We start from the raw sequence: 15,107 nt of genomic DNA, 5'->3' as shown, positions 1-15,107 counted from the left end.
ACTCATGTCTACCTACCTGTCTGTTATCAGTATGAGAACAGATCACTGTTCTCTTGAGCACAGGGTTGTTGGTTTGTGTGCTCAGGGGCCAATGCTGTATTAAAAGTGCTTATCTTTTAGCACTAGACTTGCTCTGAGTTGCTAAATACAGCGAAAGACACCCAGCAGGTTGTAGGAACCGCAGACTCCTGTTGCGAAGTGCACGCTCACTTAGGCACACTTCCACTCATTGGCTGGAATGGTGGACAGTTTGCTTGTATTTACCCTAAATGGAGTTTCTCTTAAAATTTTGTTCAATGTAGTTGTTAAATTTGCATTAGCTGCTGTTTTAGTTGAGGTGTAAGATTTACAATAGACTTCCTAGGAAGACTGTCTGGCGTCAGATTTACCTACATTTTCATTGTTTGCTTATATCAAGTGTAGTGCTGAGGAAGTAATATGTATCTAATGGCTCATCCTTGCATTGCAGTGAGTTGTATATCATACTTCTAGCTTTTTCTGGTTTATAATTTTTTGTTCCATTTCTCCTCCAACAGTGTCTCAGTGAACTGAGGACATACCCAACAAAATGAGAGGATTTAGCTTATAAATTAGATTAGCATAGTTTTCAAAGAAAACTTGAACCTCTAGATGTCAGTTTAGTTAATCTGTTTCATATATTGTTCAAGCAAATCTTTTTTTAAAAAAAGATTTTATTTATTGATTTTAGAGAGAGAAGAAAGAAAGGGAAAGGTAGGGAGGAGCAGGAAGCATCAGTTTATAGTAGTTGCTTCTGTTATGTACCTTGACTGAGCAAGTCCAGGGTTTTGAACCAGCAAACTCAGGATTCAACACTCTATCCACTGCACCACCACAGGTCAAGCAGCAGATTCTTTAAAATATTTATGATCTGTCAGTTTTCCAGTTGGTGTAAATTTATGTGACCATTTCTTTTCTCAGACTTGTCTTTGTAAAACTGGTAGAACTTTGAAATAAACATGGGAGTGCTGGTCTGTAGACTTTGTGGTGAACTTGTGAGTTTAGTTTATTCTTCTGTTGGAAGGAGGAGAGTGATCTTATTTTTGTGGAAAATGTATTTATATTACTGCAGTCTCCTCTCTGTTGCTGTAACAATCAAGTTAATGTTTTTTTATCATTTAGCTAAGATTGCCACATTTCTGTCATTTTCCTGTGCCTTTTTAGAACCAGGGCTACAAATATGATCTTTTTTTCCTTTGATACTAGTCACTGGTGTATCTGTTTCCTAAACACTTCGTGAACACAAATGCATAATACTTTCTCACCTGTAGTCGCAAGTACAAGTGACCCACTGAAGTTTAGGCACCTAGGTTGTCTGTTGTACCTTACACAATTGTGTCTCAGTGGATTTAGCATTTTATGAATGTTCCCTAAATTCTTATCAGCTGGTTGATAAAATCCCTATTCGTGGCTTTCCAAGTCCTTCAAACTGAAGCTTTAGAAGTTTCTTCTGCTGTCATTTGAGTGGAATGGTTGGGTCCAGCAGTAGTGAGCTTGTGTATTTTTTTTCATTTTTCTCCTTTATAAATAAAAATAGGCATTCTAGGAAGAGAATGGTCTCTGGAATGAGATTGTAGTTTATCTGCAGTGTAGTGTGAGTCTGTGGGGAGCTGGCTGGGAGGCTGGGAGGTTTAAGACAGCAGGAGGGTCAGAAGAGTGGCTGTGATGAAATGATCTTACTGTCCGTGGGGATGAGTAGGACCGATGGGTGAAACAAGCAGTGTAAGACAGATTATATTAGACATTAGTCTCTTAATGTGGCACAGATGCATGCCAAACTAAAGTTTGCCCTCTCCCCCATTTTAGTTGCAAGACTGGTGATTTTTAGGTTGTCATTCTTATATTTTAGAAATACACAATGTGACTATACTGCCTGTTCTGGGCTCTCTGCTAGGCAACTGGAAAAATTTGGAGTGTTGGTATGGTTTCCGAGTCATGTGATTCTGGGTATACTTAACAGCAGTTGTACTTAAGGCAGGTCTGTGGACCTCCTAGGGTCTGTGAAGGTAGGATGGTTTTTATAATACTGAGATGTTACTTGCCTTAAAATTGTTTTTTTACTGTGTTGACATATGCACAAATGGTGGGAAAGCAATGGTGTGCAAAAACTTTTGACACCTTAGCACTTGGAATAAAAACCCCACTTTTATTTGAGGGTTTCCTTGATAAAATAATAAAAATCACTGATTTTATTAATGCGACCCTGAGTGCACACTTTTAAAATTTCATGTGCAACCTGGTAGGGAGGTATGTACAGTACCTGCTGCCGACTGAAGTGTAGGATGAGTGTCGGGAGCGTAAGCGATTGAGGGGCAAGCCCCTCGCTGATTTTGCACCGAGGACACCATTTTTACTTGAAAGGGGCTAGCAGACAAACTGATCATTCATACTTGGATATTTGGCTCTATCTACTGTGCCACCACTGGTCAGGCCACTTACTGATTTCTTTTTAAAGGAAAATAGTTTTATAAAATCTGTTATTTATATTAACATGTAATTGGCTTTGTTATTTTTATCTTTTTTTTTAATTCATTATAGAGAGGGGATAGAGAGAGAGAGAAAGAGAAGGGGGGAGGAGTAGGAAACATCAACTCCCATATTTGCTTTGACCAGGCAAGCCCAAAGTTTTGAACCGGCAACCTCAGCGTTTCCAGGTTGATGCTTTATCCACTGCGCCACCACACGTCAGGCTTGTGTTATTTTTAAATGAGTTAATGTTTTAAAATTTTCTCAGTGTTTTATTTCTAATATGCCGAATATCAATAGATAGAGCCCATATAAACTAAAGGGTTCCTGAAACCAAAATGCTCAAGAATGGTGTATGGTGTTTTAACTTTCTACCCATTCTGTCTGTCTATACTGGTAACTGCGTGTGAGTAATTAACATCTCAATTTGTATCATAAGTTCCAAATTTTTTGTCATCACAGTGGCTCACTTAGGCTTTTTTTTTCTTATTTTTTAAAAATCACTTAGGCTTTCTTTATATTATCCTTTTTTTTTTTTTTTTTTCATTTTTCTGAAGCTGGAAACGGGGAGAGACAGTCAGACAGACTCCCGCATGCGCCCGACCGGGATCCACCCGGCACGCCCACCAGGGGCCACGTTCTGCCCACCAGGGGGCGATGCTCTGCCCATCCTGGGCGTCGCCATGTTGCGACCAGAGCCACTCCAGCGCCTGAGGCAGAGGGCACAGAGCCATCCCCAGCGCCCAGGCCATCTCTGCTCCAATGGAGCCCTGGCTGCGGGAGGGGAAGAGAGAGACAGAGAGGAAAGCGTGGCGGAGGGGTGGAGAAGCAAATGGGCGCTTCTCCTGTGTGCCCTGGCCGGGAATCGAACCCGGGTCCTCCGCACGCTAGACCGACGCTCTACTGCTGAGCCAACCGGCCAGGGCTATATTATCCTCTTGATTTGTTTTTTTTCCTTCTCATGAGCACATCTGGCTTTTTATTTTATTTTTTATTTATTTTTATCTTTTTATTCATTTTAGAGAGGAGAGGGAGAGACAGAGAGAGAGAGAGAGAGAGGAGAGACAGAGAGAGAGAAGGGGGGGAGGAGCTGGAAGCATCAACTCCCATATGTGCCTTGACCAACCAGGCAAACCCAGGGTTTCGAACCAGCAACCTCAGTGTTCCAGGTCGACGCTTTATCCACTGCCACCACAGGTCAGGCCTGGCTTTTTATTTTAAATTGAATTTATTGGAGTGACACTGGTTAACACACTTATACAGGTTTCAGGTGCACAATTCTATAACACATCTTCTGTAAACTGTATTATGTGTTCACCCCCTTAAGTCAAGGCTCTGTCCTGAGTACATCTGGCTTTTTAATCTCAGGTTATCCTTGCTTTCTTTTTTCTCCATTTACACTGCCATCAACCCAGTTGGAGACCTTATCACTTTATTCCTGAATAACTTGTTTTTTCTAGTATGTGTTTTTCAAACTTGAGTGTTGAATGGAACTCCAGGGTTGACTTGACTTTAATTTTTTAAAATATGTTCCCTAAAAATATACAGATATAAATTTCTCCTGGTAAAACCAAAGCAGCGTTACAAATTAAACAATCAAATGAGCAACACATCTTTAATGATGCTATTTTGTTAAAACTGAATAGTCAACATTGGCACTTATAATAGAATGACAGCCTCAGGACCAGTTTTACAATAAATATGTCTTTAATTTGGCTTAATACTAACACATAGAGTGGTTATTGGCATACATGTCTTATAAAATGGTGTTAACTTTTAGTCAGCCTTTGTTTGTTTTAGTCTGTACTTGTTCAGGATAATCAGACCTATGGTTAACTTTGACGGTGACCTCTAGCAGTCCCTGAAAGCTAGTTTTAGTGGACGTGGAATATTCTCCAAAGCCGTGTTGATTACTGGAGCCTTATGGAGTTACTGAGATCTGTTTCAGTTAGAGGTTAATCCAATTAATTTTGGAGTCTTGACTAGAAAATAGTTTATTGCATGTTTTACTTCTGGGTTTTTGCTGTTGACGAATTGTTGCTGGTTGGTGGGAACAAAGCGCATGTTTCAGGCTCTGCATCCTCCCGCTGGCTCAGCAACAGCTGTGAGGTGCCCAGTGCTTCAGCACAGGTTCCTGTCTGCCAGCCTCACCAGACCTGCCTTCCCTTACCTGTGGGTTTTTGCATAGCACTTACTAACACCATCTTACATACTAAACATTTTTTATTTTGATTGTTTCTTTTCTTTTCCTTTTTTTGTATTTTCTGAAGTTGGAAATGGGGAGGCAGACAGACTCCCGCATGTGCCCCACCGGGATCCACCGGGCATGCCCACCAGGGGGTGATGCTCTGCCCATCTGGGGCGTTGCTCTGTTGCAACTAGAGCCATTCTAGCACCTGAGGCAAAGGCCATGGAGCCACCCCTAGCGCCTGGGCCAACTTTGCTCCAATGGAGCGTTGGCTGCAGGAGGGAAAGAGAGAGACAGAGAGGAAGGAGAGGGGGAGGGGTGGAGAAAAAGATGGGCGCTTCTGTGTGCCCTGGCTGGGAATTGAACCTGGAACTCCTGCATGTTAGGCCGACACTCTACTACTTAGCCAACCGGCCAGGGCTGATTGTTTCTTTTCAAGTAGATTTTAAGTTCTACAAGATCAGTGTTTTGGATGTTGTAGTTATTGCTCAGTCTTCAGTTTCTGTAATAGTGCATAGCATGTATGAGATGTTAGTAAATATTTATTGAATGGCTTGGTTTATGTTAACACTTCTCTCTATTTATACTCTAAACTCAGATGCTCTTTTCTGTGTTATGTGCTTACTGCTGCGTGGGGCAAAGATCTGTTCCTGTTTCCCTTTCTCTCCCCCCTCTCTACCCCCTCTCCCCCTCTCCTCCTCCTCCTCCCTTTCTCCCCCTTTCTCTCCCTCTTTCTCCCTCGCTCCACCTTTATCTCTCCCTTTCTTTCTCTTATCTGTTTCTCTCCCTCCCTTTTTCTCTTCCTCCCCCTTCCTCTGTCCTTCATCTCTCCCCTTTTCTTCTTTCCTTCTCTCCTTCTAAAAATCAGAAAAAACAAAATGTTTTTACCTAATGGTAATTGTGTAACTTGATTACTTTTAAAATTTTTTTTTGTATTTTTCTGAAGCTGGAAACGGGGAGAGACAGTCAGACAGACTCCCACATGCGCCTGACCGGGATCCACCCGGCACGCCCACCACGGGGCGATGCTCTGCCCCTCCGGGGCAGTCGCTCTGTTGCGACCAGAGCCACTCCAGCGCCTGGGGCAGAGGCCAAGGAGCCATCCCCAGCGCCTGGGCCATCTTTGCTCCAATGGAGCCTCGCTCCGGGAGGGGAAGAGAGAGACAGAGAGGAAGGAGAGGGGGAGGGGTAGAGAAGCAGATGGGAGCTTCTCCTGTGTGCCCTGGCCGGGAATCGAACCCCGGACTCCCGCACGCCAGGCTGACGCTCTACCACTGAGCCAACTGGCCAGGGCTAAAATTTTTTTTAATAAAGATTTTATTTATTCATTATAAAGAAGGGAGAGAGAGAGAGAGAGAGAGAGAGAGAGAGAGAGAGAGAGAGAAGGGGGGAGGAGCAGAAAGCATCAACTCCCATATGTGCCTTGACCAGGCAAGCCCAGGGTTTTGAATCGGCAACTTCAGCGTTTCCAGGTTGACATTTTATCCACTGCGCCACCACAGGTCAGGCTTAACTTTATTTTTGAATAATTTTAGATTTCTATAATTATGGCACATTTGTCAAAATTAAAAAAAAACACATTAGTATGTTACTGTTAACTAACCTGGGTTTTATCAGCTTTTTTCTCTTTTCTGTTTCAGGATCTAGTCCAGGACACACCATCACATTTAGTTGTTTCCTTACTCTCTTCTGATCTGTGACCATTTCTGTCTTTACTTGTTTTAATGACCTTGATAGTTTTGAGCAGTATTGGTCAGGGAGTTTGTAGAAATGCACTTCAGTTTGGGCTGAGCTGATATTTTTGTGCGATTAGACTGAGGTTATGGGTATGAGGATTGTTGGGGCACATATAGCAATAATGCTTACCACTGACGCTTTAACCATGGTCTCATGGTAGTGTCTCCACGTTTCTCCACTGTGGCATCATTGACTGTTTCCGTCCCGGATTGCTGTGGAAGCAGCTCACTGAGTCTAGGCCACCCTTACTGGGAGGGGACCTAGTGCTTCTTTCAGAGTAGGGAGTGTCCGGGATACAGAACTTTCTGCAGTTCCCTGTAAGGAAGATTTGTCTTTTATGCCCCATTTACTTAGTTGTTTAGTCATGTTTTACATCATGGACTTACGGATACTTACACTGATTTGGTTTTAATATGATACCATTGTGATTTATTTTGCTGTTCAAATTATTCCAGCTTTGGCCATGCAGAGGTCCCTCAGTGGTTCCTGTCTGTGATGGGTCCCCTTCCTTTCATCCTTTGAGCAGTTCCTTACTTGCTGCTACAGGCTCTTCTTGTATTTTCCCTGCCCCAGGCCTAGAACCAGCCATTTCTTCAGTGCTCTGCTTCTTGTAGTGGAGAACAAAGAAAGATAGATGGAAGTAGAAAAGATAACAGTGCTGGGCACACTGCTGGACCGGCACTCCTTGGTTCTCTGTGGACGGAGCTGGGAAATGATGTATGTCTGCTAAGCCACGTGTGTGTACATGTTTATATTTCTGTATCTGTGCACATATATTTAAGTATGAGTTCACACTGATACTAGTGACTCTAGTTTGTCTCCACTCCTGCTTTATTTGTAATCGGAACCACTGTGAGGAGTTTACCAACTGAATTATGTAGTATTTATGTACCTTTTTTTGTGGGTTTTTAAATTTTTTTTAATCCTTTTTTTTTTTTTTTTTTTGTATTTTTCTGAAGCTGGAAACGGGGAGAGACAGACAGACTCCCGCATGCGCCCGACCGGGATCCACCCAGCACGCCCACCAGGGGCGACGCTCTGCCCACCAGGGGGCGATGCTCTGCCTCGACCAGAGCCACTCTAGCACCTGGGGCAGAGGCCAAGGAGCCATCCCCAGAGCCCGGGCCATGTTTGCTCCAATGGAGCCTCGGCTGCGGGAGGGGAAGAGAGAGACAGAGAGGAAGGGGGGGGTGGAGAAGCAAATGGGCGCCTCTCCCATGTGCCCTGGCCGGGAATCGAACCCAGGTCCCCCGCGCGCCAGGCCAACGCTCCACCGCTGAACCAACCGGCCAGGGCTTAAATTTTTTTTGATAGAGACAGAGAGAGGGACAGATAGGGACAGACAGGAAGGGAGAGAGATGAGAAGCATCAGTTCTTCATTGTGGCACCTTAGTTGTTCATTGATTGCTTTCTCATATGTGCCTTGACTTGGGGCTCCAGCCTAGCCAGTGATCCCTTGCTCAAGCCAGAGACCTTTGGGCTCAAGTATGATCTTGTTGTGCTCAAGCCGGCGACCTCGGTGTTTCGAACCTGGGTCCTCTGCATCCCAGTCCGATGCTCTGTCCACTGTGCTACCACCTGGTCAGGCTATGGCCCATTCTTTTTTTTTTTTTTTTAATATTTTATTTATTGATTTTTTTTAGAGAGAGAGGAGTGAGAGAGAGAGAGAGAGAGAGAGAGAGAGCAGGGGGAGGAGCAGGAAGCATCAACTCCCGTATGTGCCTTGACCAGGCAAGCCCAAGGTTTCGAACCGGCGACCTCAGTGTTCCAGGTCGACGCTTTATCCACTGCGCCACCACAGGTCAGGCTTGGCCCATTCTTTTTTATTTTATTTTATTTATTTTTTTTACAGAGAGAGAGAGATTCAGAGAGAGGGATAGACAGGGACAGACAGGAATGTAGAGATGAGAAGCATCAATTATTAGTTTTTCGTTGTGCGTTGCGACATCTTAGTTGTTCATTGATTGCTTTCTCATACGTGCCTTGACCGTGGGCCTTCAGCAGACCGAGTAACCCCTTGCTGGAGCCAGAGACTTGGGTCCAAGCTGGTGAGCTTTTTGCTCAAACTAGATGAGCCCGTGCTCAAGCTGGCAACCTCAGGGTCTCGAACCTGGGTCCTCTGCATTCCAGTCCGTCGCTCTACCCACTGCGCCACCGCCTGGTCAGGCTGGCCCATTCTTTTTTTTTTTTTTTTTTTTTTTTCCGGTATTTCTCTGAAGCTGGAAACGGCGAGAGACAGTCAGACAGACTCCCGCATACGCCGGACCAGGATCCACCTGGCACGCCCACCATGGGGCGACGCTCTGCCCACCAGGGGGCGATGCTCTGCTCCTCCGGGGCGTTGCTCCGTCTGGACCAGAGCCACTCTAGCGCCTGGGGCAGAGGCCAAGGAGCCATCCCCAGCGCCCGTGGCTCATTCTTTTTATCTTTAGCTTTCCTCTATGCAGTCAGAACACAGATTTGCCGAGTTGCATAGGGCAGGCTTCTCCCCTCACCCCGTTTCATGGGTTATCATAGAGTTCCGATACAGATAGATTTACTGTCAACTCTGTATGCCTTCCTGAGACCCCTTGACATTCTGCTTTGTTCTTACTTGCATACAGTCTGTCATTTTAAAAATGACTTTTCACACTGGATTATTGTCTCAATTTTTTTTATGTGAATGTTGTAATTTCTGATCTTACTCCTTTGCTATTTGTGTATTTCATAGCCAATCTATGGCACTGTCTTATGCAGCTTATATAAATTTGCTTCTCATAACACCACTATGAGGTAGATACTTGTGTTAATCTCTTTTTCATGAGGGGAGAGAGGCATAAGGATGTTTCATAACTTGGCCAAGTTTATGAACAGCTAGCACATGAGAGAATGGGGGTCTGAACACAGGTGGGCTGAGTTTTAGAGTCCGTGCTCTTGCCTTTTGTTTAAGACTGTAGGTAGGACCTAGAATTTAATAGGACAAATGCCAACTTATTTATTGTTGAACCGAGTTTGGAATGGGGAGTGCTGCTTCCACATTATCTGTCCCATATTATTCATCGTGATGGTACCTTCCCTGCTGAGCTAGAACCCCACCCGCCCGGCCTGGGAATCCTTGTAGCTTTTTGAGGTCTGCTCTCTTGTTGAGTCCTGACTGAGTACAGGGTGGAGTGCCGTGGCCCTTACATCTGCCTCTCAAAGTCCTTGCTTGCTTATGGGGGTGTGGGTGTTCTGTGTTTTCCCTCTGGCGTAAGATCTACTTCTCCCAGGTAATTTTTCTCCCTCACCAGTAGTTCCAGCTCTGTGTCCGTGTAGGTTACCTTTATGTTCTCTTTATCTGTACCTACAAAATCTATTTACCACTAGTTTACTTTTGAGTTTATTAAAGGAATGGATTTTAGCTTAAAAAGTAAGTGAAATTGTTAAGTGAGGCTAACAGATGTCCTCAACGAATTTTAAACATTAAAAGCACTATTGAAGACTGGTAATTTTTCAAAATAGGCAATTTTATGGCAGTCTTGCTGTGAAGTAAAAAGACATTTTAGTCTGAAAGGGACATAAAAAATATTGCAATTGCATATTTAAATTTCGTTGAGTCTGGATTTGACCTTACTTGGTATGGTATTCAGTTAAGAGAAAGTGAATGCTGTTAATTTAGTTGGAAAGGGTAATTTATTACTTGTTTTCTTCCGATAAGTAGAAACGACGGGACTCAGCAAGACTAACTAGATGGCTAATATCTGGATTTGGCAAATCTTTAGGAATGCAGAACCTTTAAAGAAAGGGATCAAGGGCACTGAACAAGGCCCAGGGAACTTCAAAAAATGTTCTCAGTCATTGGCAACTGAGTAAGGAGGGGCAGGAATGTTATCGTAGGTAAAGGGTCTCACAAGTGGACCAGGGCTGGACGGCACAGCATAGAGAAGAATGCTGATTCCTGGTTCTGTGTGGCCCTGTTACCCAAGAAGTGGCAGGGTGTGTCTTGACCGCATCCTTGGGGCTGTAGAAACCTGGGAGTGTGGAAGAAGCTCCTTACGTGGGGAGTAGAGCCGCCCACACATGTAACTGCTACTTGTCATGATGTTGACATGAGAGCCCATCTTCTGTCCACACAGGATTAGTGTGTGCACACTCTCAACACTAAGTATATCTCAGACCCCTTCTGTATTTCTTGTGGCAGAAAAGCTCACCAAACTGGTTTCAGTGAAAATAGGGAATTTCTTGGCTCACCTGACTGACAGGTGCTCGAGTTGGCTTGGCAGAGCATGTCTGCTCCAGGACCCAGCGCCGGGACTAGGCTCCCTTTCTTGGCTCTGGGCGTTTTTCCTTTTTCTGTTGATGGCTCTCTTTGCCCGCTCTTCTCTTGTGGTGGCAGATTGGCTTCCAGCCATTCTCAGGGACACGTTTCCAGGTTCACTGTCTCAGTGGGAAAGTGAGCATTCTGGCCCTCAAGTTGTAGGGACCCTCCTGAGACTCTCACTGTGACTGGACTACTTCTGGTCATATGTCCAACCCTGTACTGGTAGCTCTGCAGGGAGTGATGGGCCTCAGCTAGGTGGGGACCCCAGGCTTCCTCCTGGAGGTGATGGTCCTCAGAGAAGTGGTGGGAAATTCCCAGGGGGGCAGCAGAACCAACCGAGTCTGCTCTAGTGGGACAAAGCTAGGTTACAAGGGTGTGGTGCTCAGGATAGTGGGTTTGGTTTATTTTTTATTTTTTAAATTTATTTAAATTTATTGTGTTTACATAGATTCTAGTGTTGCCCCGAATGCATTCCCCCTCCCCCGTATTCCTCTTAACGTCTCTCTTACCCCCTTTCCTATAGTGCCCTCCTCCCTTCCCTTTAGCCTTTATTCCATCCTACCATTCCCTTTCCCTCTGTTCTGTTTTCCTCTGGTCCCTTTGATCTCTCCTCTGTCTTAATTCTCTGTTTGTGTTCGGTTTGATAAATAAAATACACTCTGGACTATATAACTTTCCTTAACTATATTTCCAATTTTGTAAGGCTTGACCACATTGTATTTATATTAAGGTTTTGATGGTCCCCTGCTGTAATCTACTTGTCTTTTGAATGAAAGCCTAACTATTGTTTTGGTTTCCCTGAATACAGGTAGAATCTTGTTTCAGTGACTTAAACTACACTGTAATCTGTTTTGAGTAAGAGGTGTTTTCAAATTCTAGCTAAAAGTCGTATGAGTTTTTTGTAGTGCCATTCTACCTATGAAATAGATCTTGTGATTGAGAAAGTTAAAAATTGGGTATATTCACAAATTCCCATCCATTTAGTGGTCATTCATTTTAATAAAAGTTTCTTTTTTCTGCTGATACACGAATATTTGGAGCTGTATCTTAATACTTGGCCATGGTATAGTAGAAAACAGAACCAGAAACCTGAGTTGAGTCCGAGGGGAGTCTGCGTGTGAAAGTTTACACACAGTAGGCATAGAGCTGGGTGAGTCTGCTCAACCAGCTTTGAGGGAGGTGGTGTTATCCCTGTTATTTGAATGGGATTGTCTTTAAGGCAGTAGCAACTTACTTTTTGTGTGTGTGTGTGTGTGTGTGTGGGAGAGACAGAGAGGCAGATAGGGACAGACAGGAAGGGAGAGATGAGAAACATCAATTCTTCATTGTGGTTCCTTAGTTGTTCATTGATTGATTTCTCATATGTGCCTTGACCAGGGGTCTACAGAAGACCAAGTGACCCCTTGCTCGAGCCAGCGATCTTGGGCTCAAGCTGGTGAGCCTTGCTCAAACCAGATGAGCTTGCGCTCAAGCTGGCGACCTCAGGGTCTCGAACCTGGGTCCTCCACATCCCAGTCCGACGCTCTATCCACTGCGCCACTGCCTGGTCAGGCACTTACTTTCTTTTTTATTGATTGATTTTAATGTCTTTTTTTTTTAAAATTTTTTATTTATTCCTTTTTAGAGAGGACAGAGAGAGGGAGAGAGAGACAGAGAGAGAGAGAAGGGGGGAGGAGCTGGAAGCATCAACTCCCATATGTGCCTTGACCAGGCAAGCCCAGGGTTTCGAACCGGCGACCTCAGCATTTCCAGGTCGACATTTTATCCACTGCGCCACCACAGGTCAGGCTATTGATTGATTTTAAAGAGAGAGCAAGAGAAACACATTTCATTTCTTGTGCCACTTTGTCCACTGGTTGCTTCTTGTATGTGCCCTGACAGGGAATTGAACCTGCAACCTTGGTATTTTTGGGAGGACACTCTAACGGACTGAGCTAACTGGCTAGGGCCCAGATTTCTTTTTAGTTCCAAGGCCTTTGAAATGCTAAATGCCTAAAATAATTTGCATAAACTTACTAGAGCTTCCAAATTAACTGGCAGATTTGAAAGTAAACAATTGCTACAAAGTTACTTTTTAGATGAAGCTCCAGTTTCTAACTTGGGTGTCTTTTTTCCCTACTTTACAGCTTCCCAGCTTTTTTCTTCCCTCTGACTTCCAGCTTGGCCTCAGAGACTCCCTGGAAGTGCAGTCTTCTCCATTCTGAGGGCTGTTACCTTTGACCCACTTCAGCACCCACAGGCAGTGCCATGGTTCTAACCTTGTCACAAGGAATGCTCCTACCTCTGACCTCATTCAATTGCTTTTTATCGCAAATTCTGGAATTTCTTTGTTCTTATTTCTTCAGTCCTAATATTTTGGAGTCTTCCCCAAGTCTGGTGTGCACCTTTGTTGGCAGGGTCTGCCGGTGGGCTCTCTGTCTGCACTGCCCCGTCGGCAGCTGTGTCTGCGCATACCTGGGGGTCCCTTCCATTCCTTCCTTTTTTTTTATTTTTTTATTTTTTAAAGTTTTTTTTTTAATTTTTATTTATTTATTTATTCATTTTAGAGAGGAGAGAGAGATGGAGAGAGAGAGACAGGGGAGAGGAGCTGGAAGCATCAACTCCCATATGTGCCTTGACCAGGCAAGCCCAGGGTTTTGAACCGGCGACCTCAGCATTTCCAGGTCGACGCTTTATCCACTGCGCCACCACAGGTTAGGCCCTTCCTTTTTTTTTTTTTTTTTTAATTAATTAAATTTTTTTTTGCATTTTTCTAAAGCTGGAAATGGGGAGGCAGTCAGACAGACTCCCGCATGCGCCCGACCGGGATCCACCCGGCACGCCCACCAGGGGGCGATGCTCTGCCCCTCTGGGGCATCGCTCTGTTGCATCCAGAGCCATCCTAGCGCCTGAGGCAGAGGCCACAGAGCCATCCTCAGCGCCCTGGCAAACTTTGCTCCAGTGAGCCTTGGCTGCGGGAAAGAGAGAGAGAGAGGAAGGAGAGGGGGAGGGGTGGAGAAGCAGATGGGCGCTTCTCCTGTGTGCCCTGGCCGGGAATCGAACCTGGGACTCCTGCACGCCAGGCCGACGCTCTACTACTGAGCCAACCGGCCAGGCCCATTCTTTCTTGGCCTTTTGAAATTCCATCTCAACTCTTTTTTTAAATTAATTTGATTTTAGATAGAGAGACAGGGAAGTGGGTAGAGAGAGAGAGAGAGAGTTCTTTCATCCATTTATGTATTCATTGGTTGACCCTTGCATGTGCCACTATTGGGGTTTGAACCTGCAATCTTGGTGTATCAGGGAGATGCCCCAGCCAACTGAGTTACCTGGCCAGGGCTTAATTTCAACTCTGTAGGCTGAATTGTCACCTTTCCTTCCATCCCTCTGCTGTCCAGTCTGTCCAACCTTACTCCTCTTGCATATGTGTCTCATATTGTAATGTGTCTTCCTTCCTCCCCTCCCCTCCCCTCCCCTCCCCTCCCCTCCCCTCCCCTCCCCTCCCCTCTCCTCCCCTCCCCTCCCCTCCCCTCCCCTCCCCTCCCCTCCCCTCCCCTCCCCTCCCCTCCCCTCCCCTCCCCTCCCCTCCCCTCCCCTCCCCTCCCCTCCTCTCCCTCTCCTTCCTTTCCCTTCCCTTCCCTTCCCCCTCCCCCTTTTTTTGCCTTCTTAGTTAGGACATCAGCCCTAAAGGGTCAAGTTCTGTGTATATATTCATTGCCTGGGTCATACTGTCACTTATTACATGCATTCTTTGCCCCTCTTTCAGTTCTGAATAACCCTCCGTTTGTGTTCTTTGTCACTGTTTGGAGGTTGTGTATTCTATAGAAAGCTACCCCCAGTTCCTGGGCTCTTTCTTTGAGTCTTCTTAGGAGGCAGTTTTTTCTGTGCCCAAAGGTTGTATGTACATAGGTGGGTAAAGGAAACGCTACGCTGTTGTTCAAGCCAGAAAATCCTCTTCTTTCACATATAACTTGTCAGGCTTGCTCCCGAGTAACTTCTGAAGTCCTTTCCCTCCTGTTACGGTGGGGTGGTAGAGCTGCTGTCCTTCTTGTCTGGAGATTGTCCTGCAGCGCAGTCTGCCCCGGCCTCACCTTTGGATGTTCCCTGCTGCTCCTGCATGGCAGGGCAGCTGGCCTTCCCAAGACGGAACTCTCCCCTGAAACACTCGGGCTTTCCACTGCTCTTAGAGAAATAAAGCCGGACTGCTTGATGTGGCACCTTTGCACCATCTGTGACGGGGAAATGTGTTAATCTTTTGAAGATACAGGTATGGTTTTAATAGTTCGAGAAGAAAATGTTCCAGAAGGGGACACTTACTCAGACTCAGAGCGGGGATTCTGCAGTATGAAAGAGACAGACTTGGTGAACCGTAGGTTGTCCCACAGTCTAATGTGATTGGCCCCCAGGGCCTGCGGTTGATGATAAGGCAGGAGATCTACT

General features: G+C 45.2%; 1 protein-coding gene across 4 annotated transcripts in view; it reads left to right on the top strand.

The window, feature by feature from the left end:
• The window catches only part of EZH2 (enhancer of zeste 2 polycomb repressive complex 2 subunit), a 70,060-nt gene that overhangs the window by 19,448 nt on the left and 35,505 nt on the right, over window positions 1–15,107 (top strand). The gene's annotated exons all lie outside the window — the stretch shown is intronic.

Source organism: Saccopteryx bilineata, chromosome 2 (assembly GCF_036850765.1).
Source record: "Saccopteryx bilineata isolate mSacBil1 chromosome 2, mSacBil1_pri_phased_curated, whole genome shotgun sequence".
Lineage (NCBI taxonomy): Eukaryota > Metazoa > Chordata > Mammalia > Chiroptera > Emballonuridae > Saccopteryx > Saccopteryx bilineata.
The sequence above is the reverse complement of the archived record's forward strand: the minus strand, read 5'-3'. Positions and strand labels throughout refer to the sequence as shown.